The sequence below is a fragment of the Corythoichthys intestinalis genome, chromosome 12, assembly GCF_030265065.1.
Source record: "Corythoichthys intestinalis isolate RoL2023-P3 chromosome 12, ASM3026506v1, whole genome shotgun sequence".
NCBI lineage: Eukaryota > Metazoa > Chordata > Actinopteri > Syngnathiformes > Syngnathidae > Corythoichthys > Corythoichthys intestinalis.
In genome coordinates this window covers 58,603,769-58,614,078 of record NC_080406.1, presented here as the reverse complement: position 1 = coordinate 58,614,078, position 10,310 = coordinate 58,603,769, and the positions used below count along the sequence as shown (strand labels likewise).

Sequence of the window (10,310 nt, the reverse complement as noted above, 5' to 3'; positions counted from 1 at the left end):
CAAAAAAGCCATTTAAGCCTTTTCACAGTGAGATCTATGCGATATGGCCGAGAAATGTAATTTTGATGTTAACTCCCAAACCGCTGCGCAGAAGTCAACCAAACTTCACCTATTAGTGTATTGTATCACAATCTAGTAGTTACATGTGGAAATTTGGTTCTAGGACATTTGATTTGAGCGCAATCCTCAAACTTAGGTCAAAAAAGCCATTTAAGCCTTTTCACAGTGAGATCTATGCGATATGGCCGAGAAATGTAATTTTGATGTTAACTCCCAAACCGCTGCGCAGAAGTCAACCAAACTTCACTTATTAGTGTATTGTATCACAATCTAGTAGTTACATGTGGAAATTTGGTTCTAGGACATTTGATTTGAGCGCAATCCTCAAACTTAGGTCAAAAAAGCCATTTAAGCCTTTTCACAGTGAGATCTATGCGATATGGCCGAGAAATGTAATTTTGATGTTAACTCCCAAACCGCTGCGCAGAAGTCAACCAAACTTCACCCAATAGTGTATTGTATCACATTCTAGTAGTTACATTTGAAAATTTCGTTCTAGGACATTTGGTTTGAGCGCAATCATTAAACTTAGGTCAAAAAAGCCATTTAAGCCTTTTCACAGTGAGATCTATGCGATATGGCCGAGAAATGTAATTTTGATGTTCACTCCCAAACCGCTGCGCAGAAGTCAACCAAACTTCACCCATTAGTGTATTGTATCACAATCTAGTAGTTACATGTGGAAATTTGGTTATAGGACATTTGATTTGAGCGCAATCCTCAAACTTAGGTCAAAAAAGCCATTTAAGCCTTTTCACAGTGAGATCTATGCGATATGGCCGAGAAATGTAATTTTGATGTTAACTCCAAAACCGCTGCGCAGAAGTCAACCAAACTTCACCCATTAGTGTATTGTATCACAATCTAGTAGTTACATGTGGAAATTTGGTTCTAGGACATTTGATTTGAGCGCAATCCTCAAACTTAGGTCAAAAAAGCCATTTAAGCCTTTTCACAGTGAGATCTATGCGATATGGCCGAGAAATGTAATTTTGATGTTAACTCCCAAACCGCTGCGCAGAAGTCAACCAAACTTCACCCAATAGTGTATTGTATCACATTCTAGTAGTTACATTTGAAAATTTCGTTCTAGGACATTTGGTTTGAGCGCAATTATTAAACTTAGGTCAAAAAAGCCATTTAAGCCTTTTCACAGTGAGATCTATGCGATATGGCCGAGAAATGTAATTTTGATGTTAACTCCCAAACCGCTGCGCAGAAGTAAACCAAACTTCACCCATTAGTGTATTGTATCACAATCTAGTAGTTACATGTGGAAATTTGGTTCTAGGAAATTTTGTTTGAGCGCAATCATCAAACTTAATTAAAAAAGTCATTTAAGCCTTTTCACAGTGAGATCTATGCGATATGGCCGAGAAATGTAATTTTGATGTTAACTCCCAAACCGCTGCGCAGAAGTCAACCAAACTTCACCCAATAGTGTATTGTATCACAATCTAGTAGTTACATTTGAAAATTTTGTTCTAGGACATTTTGTTTGAACGCAATCATCAAACTTAATTAAAAAAGTCATTTAAGCCTTTTCACAGTGAGATCTATGCGATATGGCCGAGAAATGTAATTTTGATGTTAACTCCCAAACCGCTGCGCAGAAGTCAACCAAACTTCACCCAATAGTGTATTGTATCACAATCTAGTAGTTACATTTGAAAATTTTGTTCTAGGAAATTTTGTTTGAGCGCAATCATCAAACTTAATTAAAAAAAGTCATTTAAGCCTTTTCACAGTGAGATCTATGCGATATGGCCGAGAAATGTAATTTTGATGTTCACTCCCAAACCGCTGCGCAGAAGTCAACCAAACTTCAACCATTAGTGTATTGTATCACAATCTAGTAGTTACATGTGGAAATTTGGTTCTAGGACATTTGATTTGAGCGCAATCCTCAAACTTAGGTCAAAAAAGCCATTTAAGCCTTTTCACAGTGAGATCTATGCGATATGGCCGAGAAATGTAATTTTGATGTTAACTCCCAAACCGCTGCGCAGAAGTCAACTAAACTTCACCCAATAGTGTATTGTATCACAATCTAGTAGTTACATTTGAAAATTTTGTTCTAGGACATTTTGTTTGAGCGCAATCATTAAACTTAATTGAAAAAGTCATTTAAGCCTTTTCACAGTGAGATCTATGCGATATGGCCGAGAAATGTAATTTTGATGTTAACTCCCAAACCGCTGCGCAGAAGTCAACCAAACTTCACCCATTAGTGTATTGTATCATAATCTAGTAATTACATGTGGAAATATGGTTCTAGGACATTTGATTTGAGCGCAATCCTCAAACTTAGGTCAAAAAAGCCATTTAAGCCTTTTCACAGTGAGATCTATGCGATATGGCCGAGAAATGTAATTTTGATGTTAACTCCCAAACCGCTGCGCAGAAGTCAACCAAACTTCACCCAATAGTGTATTGTATCACAATCTAGTAGTTACATTTGAAAATTTTGTTCTAGGACATTTTGTTTGAACGCAATCATCAAACTTAATTAAAAAAGTCATTTAAGCCTTTTCACAGTGAGATCTATGCGATATGGCCGAGAAATGTAATTTTGCTGTTAACTCCCAAACCGCTGCGCAGAAGTCAACCAAACTTCACCCAATAGTGTATTGTATCACAATCTAGTAGTTACATTTGAAAATTTTGTTCTAGGAAATTTTGTTTGAGCGCAATCATCAAACTTAATTAAAAAAGTCATTTAAGCCTTTTCACAGTGAGATCTATGCGATATGGCCGAGAAATGTAATTTTGATGTTAACTCCCAAACCGCTGCGCAGAAGTCAACCAAACTTCACCTATTAGTGTATTGTATCACAATCTAGTAGTTACATGTGGAAATTTGGTTCTAGGACATTTGATTTGAGCGCAATCCTCAAACTTAGGTCAAAAAAGCCATTTAAGCCTTTTCACAGTGAGATCTATGCGATATGGCCGAGAAATGTAATTTTGATGTTAACTCCCAAACCGCTGCGCAGAAGTCAACCAAACTTCACCCAATAGTGTATTGTATCACATTCTAGTAGTTACATTTGAAAATTTCGTTCTAGGACATTTGGTTTGAGCGCAATTATTAAACTTAGGTCAAAAAAGCCATTTAAGCCTTTTCACAGTGAGATCTATGCGATATGGCCGAGAAATGTAATTTTGATTTTAACTCCCAAACCGCTGCGCAGAAGTCAACCAAACTTCACCCAATAGTGTATTGTATCACAATCTAGTAGTTACATTTGAAAATTTTGTTCTAGGACATTTTTTTTGAACGCAATCATCAAACTTAATTAAAAAAGTCATTTAAGCCTTTTCACAGTGAGATCTATGCGATATGGCCGAGAAATGTAATTTTGATGTTAACTCCCAAACCGCTGCGCAGAAGTCAACCAAACTTCACCCAATAGTGTATTGTATCACAATCTAGTAGTTACATTTGAAAATTTTGTTCTAGGAAATTTTGTTTGAGCGCAATCATCAAACTTAATTAAAAAAGTCATTTAAGCCTTTTCACAGTGAGATCTATGCGATATGGCCGAGAAATGTAATTTTGATGTTAACTCCCAAACCGCTGCGCAGAAGTCAACCAAACTTCACCCATTAGTGTATTGTATCACAATCTAGTAGTTACATGTGGAAATTTGGTTCTAGGACATTTGATTTGAGTGCAATCCTCAAACTTAGGTCAAAAAAGCCATTTAAGCCTTTTCACAGTGAGATCTATGCGATATGGCCGAGAAATGTAATTTTGATGTTAACTCCCAAACCGCTGCGCAGAAGTCAACCAAACTTCACCCAATAGTGTATTGTATCACAATCTAATAGTTACATTTGAAAATTTTGTTCTAGGACATTTTGTTTGAGCGCAATCATCAAACTTAATTAAAAAAGTCATTTAAGCCTTTTCACAGTGAGATCTATGCGATATGGCCGAGAAATGTAATTTTGATGTTCACTCCCAAACCGCTGCGCAGAAGTCAACCAAACTTCACCCATTAGTGTATTGTATCACAATCTAGTAGTTACATGTGGAAATTTGGTTATAGGACATTTGATTTGAGCGCAATCCTCAAACTTAGGTCAAAAAAGCCATTTAAGCCTTTTCACAGTGAGATCTATGCGATATGGCCGAGAAATGTAATTTTGATGTTAACTCCCAAACCGCTGCGCAGAAGTCAACCAAACTTCACCCAATAGTGTATTGTATCACAATCTAGTAGTTACATTTGAAAATTTTGTTCTAGGACATTTTGTTTGAGCGCAATCCTCAAACTCAGGTCAAAAAAGCCATTTAAGCCTTTTCACAGTGAGATCTATGCGATATGGCCGAGAAATGTAATTTTGATGTTCACTCCCAAACCGCTGCGCAGAAGTAAACCAAACTTCACCCATTAGTGTATTGTATCACAATCTAGTAGTTACATGTAGAAATTTGGTTCTAGGACATTTGATTTGAGCGCAATCCTCAAACTTAGGTCAAAAAAGCCATTTAAGCCTTTTCACAGTGAGATCTATGCGATATGGCCGAGAAATGTAATTTTGATGTTAACTCCCAAACCGCTGCGCAGAAGTAAACCAAACTTCACCCATTAGTGTATTGTATCACAATCTCGTAGTTACATGTGGAAATTTGGTTCTAGGACATTTGATTTGAGCGCAATCCTCAAACTTAGGTCAAAAAATCCATTTAAGCCTTTTCACAGTGAGATCTATGCGATATGGCCGAGAAATGTAATTTTGATGTTACCTCCCAAACCGCTGCGCAGAAGTCAACCAAACTTCACCCAATAGTGTATTGTATCACAATCTAGTAGTTACATTTGAAAATTTTGTTCTAGGACATTTTGTTTGAACGCAATCATCAAACTTAATTAAAAAAGTCATTTAAGCCTTTTCACAGTGAGATCTATGCGATATGGCCGAGAAATGTAATTTTGATGTTAACTCCCAAACCGCTGCGCAGAAGTCAACCAAACTTCACCCATTAGTGTATTGTATCACAATCTAGTAGTTACATGTGGAAATTTGGTTATAGGACATTTGATTTGAGCGCAATCCTCAAACTTAGGTCAAAAAAGCCATTTAAGCCTTTTCACAGTGAGATCTATGCGATATGGCCGAGAAATGTAATTTTGATGTTAACTCCCAAACCGCTGCGCAGAAGTCAACCAAACTTCACCCAATAGTGTATTTTATCACAATCTAGTAGTTACATTTGGAAATTTAGTTCTAGGACATTTGATTTGAGCGCAATCTTCAAACTTAATTAAAAAAAGTCATTTAAGCCTTTTCACAGTGAGATCTATGCGATATGGCCGAGAAAGTTAATTTTGATGTTCACTCCCAAACCGCTGTGCAGAAGTCAACCAAACTTCAACCATTAGTGTATTGTATCACAATCTAGTAGTTACATGTGGAAATTTGGTTCTAGGACATTTGATTTGAGCGCAATCCTCAAACTTAGGTCAAAAAAGCCATTTAAGCCTTTTCACAGTGAGATCTATGCGATATGGCCGAGAAATGTAATTTTGATGTTAACTCCCAAACCGCTGGGCAGAAGTCAACCAAACTTCACCCAATAGTGTATTGTATCACAATCTAGTAGTTACATTTGAAAATTTTGTTCTAGGACATTTTGTTTGAGCGCAATCCTCAAACTTAGGTCAAAAAAGCCATTTAAGCCTTTTCACAGTGAGATCTATGCGATATGGCCGAGAAATGTAATTTTGATGTTAACTCCCAAACCGCTGCGCAGAAGTCAACCAAACTTCACCCAATAGTGTATTGTATCACAATCTAGTAGTTACATTTGAAAATTTCGTTCTAGGACATTTGGTTTGAGCGCAATCATTAAACTTAGGTCAAAAAAGCCATTTAAGCCTTTTCACAGTGAGATCTATGCGATATAGCCGAGAAATGTAATTTTGATGTTAACTCCCAAACCGCTGCGCAGAAGTCAACTAAACTTCACCCAATAGTGTATTGTATCACATTCTAGTAGTTACATTTGAAAATTTCGTTCTAGGACATTTGGTTTGAGCGCAATCATTAAACTTAATTAAAAAAGTCATTTAAGCCTTTTCACAGTGAGATCTACACTGTAAATGCTAACATTCAAATTAATTAAACGTGATAAGTGAACTAAACTCAATTTTCATCAACCTGTTGTGAACACTACTTTTAAATAAGTAAGTAGTAATTTGGGGTTGGAGAACTTGCTTAACTTGATATATCCCAGTTAAGTCAAATTAGAAAAAATAATTTCTTGTACCCAGTGTCCTTTGGGCGTTCTATCAGACATGCGCAGATCTGCCCTGCCCACTTTCGCGCTCTTTCCAACACCTTTCTCAGTTATTTTCGCCATTGTGGGTTTACTTGTCCTCAGCACACTGATTTGGTAAGTACATATTTTACTCTTTTGTAAACCGTCGATTTGTCTTGTTGTAGTGTAGTAGCCTGTGTGCTGCCAGGGAGGAGAAGTGTCAATTACATCAAATATCACCGCTAGCAAGCATGCTATATGACCGTGACAGGAACCTCATCATTTTCAGAAACAAATGTAGACTACAGTTTATGGTAGACTCCCATTTTATGCCGGCCGGCGTTTTGAATTCTTGACAGACGGGGCTCGTAACGTTTTTAGGCGATGGGAGAGGTTTTTAAAACCGATTTAAAACAGTTACCGAGCGGTTTTAAGTTAGGTAGACCGAGGGGAGGTTCGCTTCCTGTTTTAAAAATAAAAACACTAATTCTATCGTTAGCGGGTGTTTTATTTTGTGAAACTAACAGGAAGTGCCTTAATCACTACGGCTAGCTTGAGTAGCGCCGAATTTGCACGTTGTGGATCTAAACGGCTACTTTCTCACGTAAAAATGTTAGAAATGTCGATAAAGTGATTTATTTACAGAGTTAGTGCTAGAATTAAGTCAGCTTCAGCCTGTCTATTTCGGCTCAGGTAAGAGCTAAATGCACAGTCAGACCTTATGTGCGCCAACGTAATCGGTTCTTGCGTTGGAGCAGGGGTCCCCAAACTACGGCCCGCGGGCCGGCCGGACACAGCCCGCCTCCACAATTGGTCCGGCCCCCTGAACCCCCCCCCCCCCCCCCATAGTGTTATTATTTCCTGGCTTTTTTCTGTGAAGAACCCAGACAGGGTTATTTGGTTATTATCTATTTAATTAATTGTGTTATTATTATTCATTATTATATGATATTATATTATGTTATAATTATTTTTATTTTATTTTGTTCCAAGAAGAATTCAGAAAGGGTTATTTAATTATGGCTTTCTGAAAACACATTTAGGCACTGCTGCAATCGTCACACTTTTTCTGTTACAAACTGACCCGGCCCCTCATCAGAGAAGGGAAAAGTCATGTGGCCTTCACAGGAAAAGGTTTGGGGACCCCTGCTTTAGAGTGTTTGTCATCTGCCCTTCCATTTGCTTTTCTTCATGTGCAGTGCTCCCCCTCCATGTTTGATCAAACTGCACTGATAATTTGAAATTGTTTTAAAATGCATTAATTGCAAAAATCAGAGGACTAGATCACATTTCCCCCTGTTATTTCACCACTTTAACTTTGGTCTAACCTAATATAGGAATACAGATAGAAAGAGTGCAGAGATCACACTCGACGCCATAACAACCTGGTGTGTTTAAGGTTGGTCATTTATGTGCCTATATTTTGAAATTGTTGCCTTAATTTTGTGTTCTTTTTCACCATCCCCCAATCAGGCTGAAGCAAATGGTCAAAAGTCCACACATACCTCAGTCTCAGCAATTACAGGTATGTTTCATACACTGATCAATGAATCATTTAATATTTGTATTTGTTTCATGGGTTGGGATAACAAACATGCATTAATGTTTTTACAGATGGATTAAGAAATTAATTGTACATCTCAATTTGAATGTTCAAAAATAATCAATTACGTTAATTTAAAAATAACTCATTGTTAAACATTTTAGTTTGTGAATATTAAAATAATTTATTGCAGATTTTAATTTGTGATTAAAAATAATTGGACATTTTAATTTGTGACTGTTAAGAAAAAATTTAACTTTTTTTTTTTCTAACAAGTTCTCAATGCTGAAATTATCATGTCTTTTCAGGTCAACCAAAGCAGTATTCTCTAATGCAGTGGACTTGCAAGTACTGCACATTTTCTGCTGAAAAGAGCCTACTTGCTTAAGCATTACCGCTTAAAACATGGATACCACACTCGGACATCCCTACTCCCATGTCTTCATAAGGACTGCCTCTGCACATTTAAATCTTTTAATGCACTCAAAGTACACCTATCGACATGGCACTCTCAAAAAGATGCAGGCAAAAGTGGAGAAACTGCATTTGACCGTCAGTTGTGCAACTTTGTGGAGCCCTGCTCAGAAGCAGACTTCTTTACCCATTTGCGAGGACATCTTAAGCTGAGGCAAATGGTTACTTGCCCATATCAAGACTAACTTTCAGAGCAGTATTTATTCGACCTTCACTGCACACAAAAGCAAAGAAATGTGAAATGTGTTTGAGCCATAGTGTGGGTAGGACATTTGTGTCTAAATCATTCAATCCCAATAAAAGTTGCTTTAATAAAAAAAAAAAACTTATTTTTAATCAAAGAAAAAGAACCTTTTGCAAAAATATATTTTTTTGAAAATATATATATTTTTAAATATATATTTTTTTTATTGACGTGTCACTTTTTTTTTAAAGGAAAAAGTTTAAAACTTTTTTTTTAAAGTGGAAAAAGTTTTGAACGCATTTCTTTTTTTCTTTTTGAAGTGGAAAAGGTTTTAAAGGCACTTTTTTTTTTGATTGAATCATTTTGACACAAAGATACGACTTCAACGCTACTTCCGACATGTTTGAGTGGCAGGTGACTACACCAATGGCATAAAAGAATGACTAATGGCCACCAGGGCTCCATCGAGCCATCGGACTCTGCTCGAGTCCAAGCCGAAAATAGGGCACTGGTACGGGGGGGTGACATCGGCATCTGACCGGAGTGCCCGCGCTGGTATGGTGCGCTGCTGCTTAATGTGATTCAAGAGGGGAACTTCACCCACTGCCCTGACGTGACGGTTGGCAATCGGGGTCCAACCGCAGTGTCGCGACGCGCCGGTATGGGAGTGGCCCGACACTAGCCTGCCCAGTAGCCCGCGCCGGGAGCCCCGTCGCTTCAGCTTTGAATGAGTGTCGTGTCAGTCGCGGGCCGTCTACTCAACAGCCGGCCTCCGCGCCGGGGTAGTGATATCAGGGTCCGCCAGTGTGCCGCAACAGGGCACCGTACCATCGCCGGCACACCGGTGAGATGCCGATGTCACACCCCCGTACCGGTGCCCTATTTTCGGCTTGGACTCGAGCAGAGTCCGATGGCTGGATGGAGCCCTGGTGGCCATTATTTTTGCTTCCTGCTTTTATGCCATTGGCGTAATCACCTGCCACTCAAACATGTCAGAAGTAGCGTTGAAGTTGGATCTTCGTGTCTAAATGATTCAACCGAAAAAAAGTGCCTTCAAAACTTTTTCCACTTCAAAAAAAAAAAGTGCCTTCAAAACTTTTTCCACCTAAAAAAAAAAAAAAAAAAAAAAGTTTAAAACTTTTTGCTTTTCAAAAAAAAGTGACACGTCAATTAAAAAATAAAAATTAAAAAAAAAATTTTTTTTCAAAAAAATATTTTTGCAAAAGTTTTTTTTTTCTTTGATTAAAAACAGTTTTTTGATTGAAGCAACTTTTATTGGGATTGAATAATTTGGACACAAATGTCCTACCCATAATATGGCTCAAAAACAAAAAGGATTGCTTCGATCAAAGAAAACAGTTTCAATGAAAAATAAAGCGTAAATTTCTGAGTCTCAAATATTTTTTCACATTCAAACCTTTTTTTCTACAATTGTTTTTTTTTTTTTTTTTTTTTTTTTTAATTGAAGTGATTTTATTTTGAAAATATACATTTTTTGTTTGAAGCAACTTATTTTTGGATTGAATAATAAAGACACAAATGTCCTAGCCAAAATGTGGTCCAAACGCAGAATTACATCAATCAAAAAAGTTGTTTCAATAAAAAAAAAAAGAATTAAATTTTTTAAAAAAAATTTCAAAGAAAAATAGTTTTCAAACATATTTTTTGACTTACAAATTTATTTTTGCATTCAAACAATTTTTTTTTAAATTGACATGACTTTTTCTTTGATTAAAAAAATAATAATATATATATATATATACTAATGAAATATTTTT

At 36.9% G+C, this 10,310-nt stretch overlaps 1 long non-coding RNA gene across 2 annotated transcripts; it reads left to right on the top strand.

Annotated features, from left to right (window-relative positions):
- Window positions 1-6,211: 6,211 nt before the first annotated feature.
- Window positions 6,212-8,846, top strand: LOC130927176 (uncharacterized). Of its 2 annotated transcripts, none has more exons than XR_009066368.1 (3): window positions 6,212-6,466; window positions 7,669-7,856; window positions 8,183-8,846. It is a non-coding gene; the product is annotated as an uncharacterized LOC130927176 (long non-coding RNA). The 2 variants fall into 2 exon arrangements; XR_009066367.1 differs by having other exon boundaries at window positions 6,212-7,024.
- The last annotated feature ends 1,464 nt before the right edge of the window (window positions 8,847-10,310 follow it).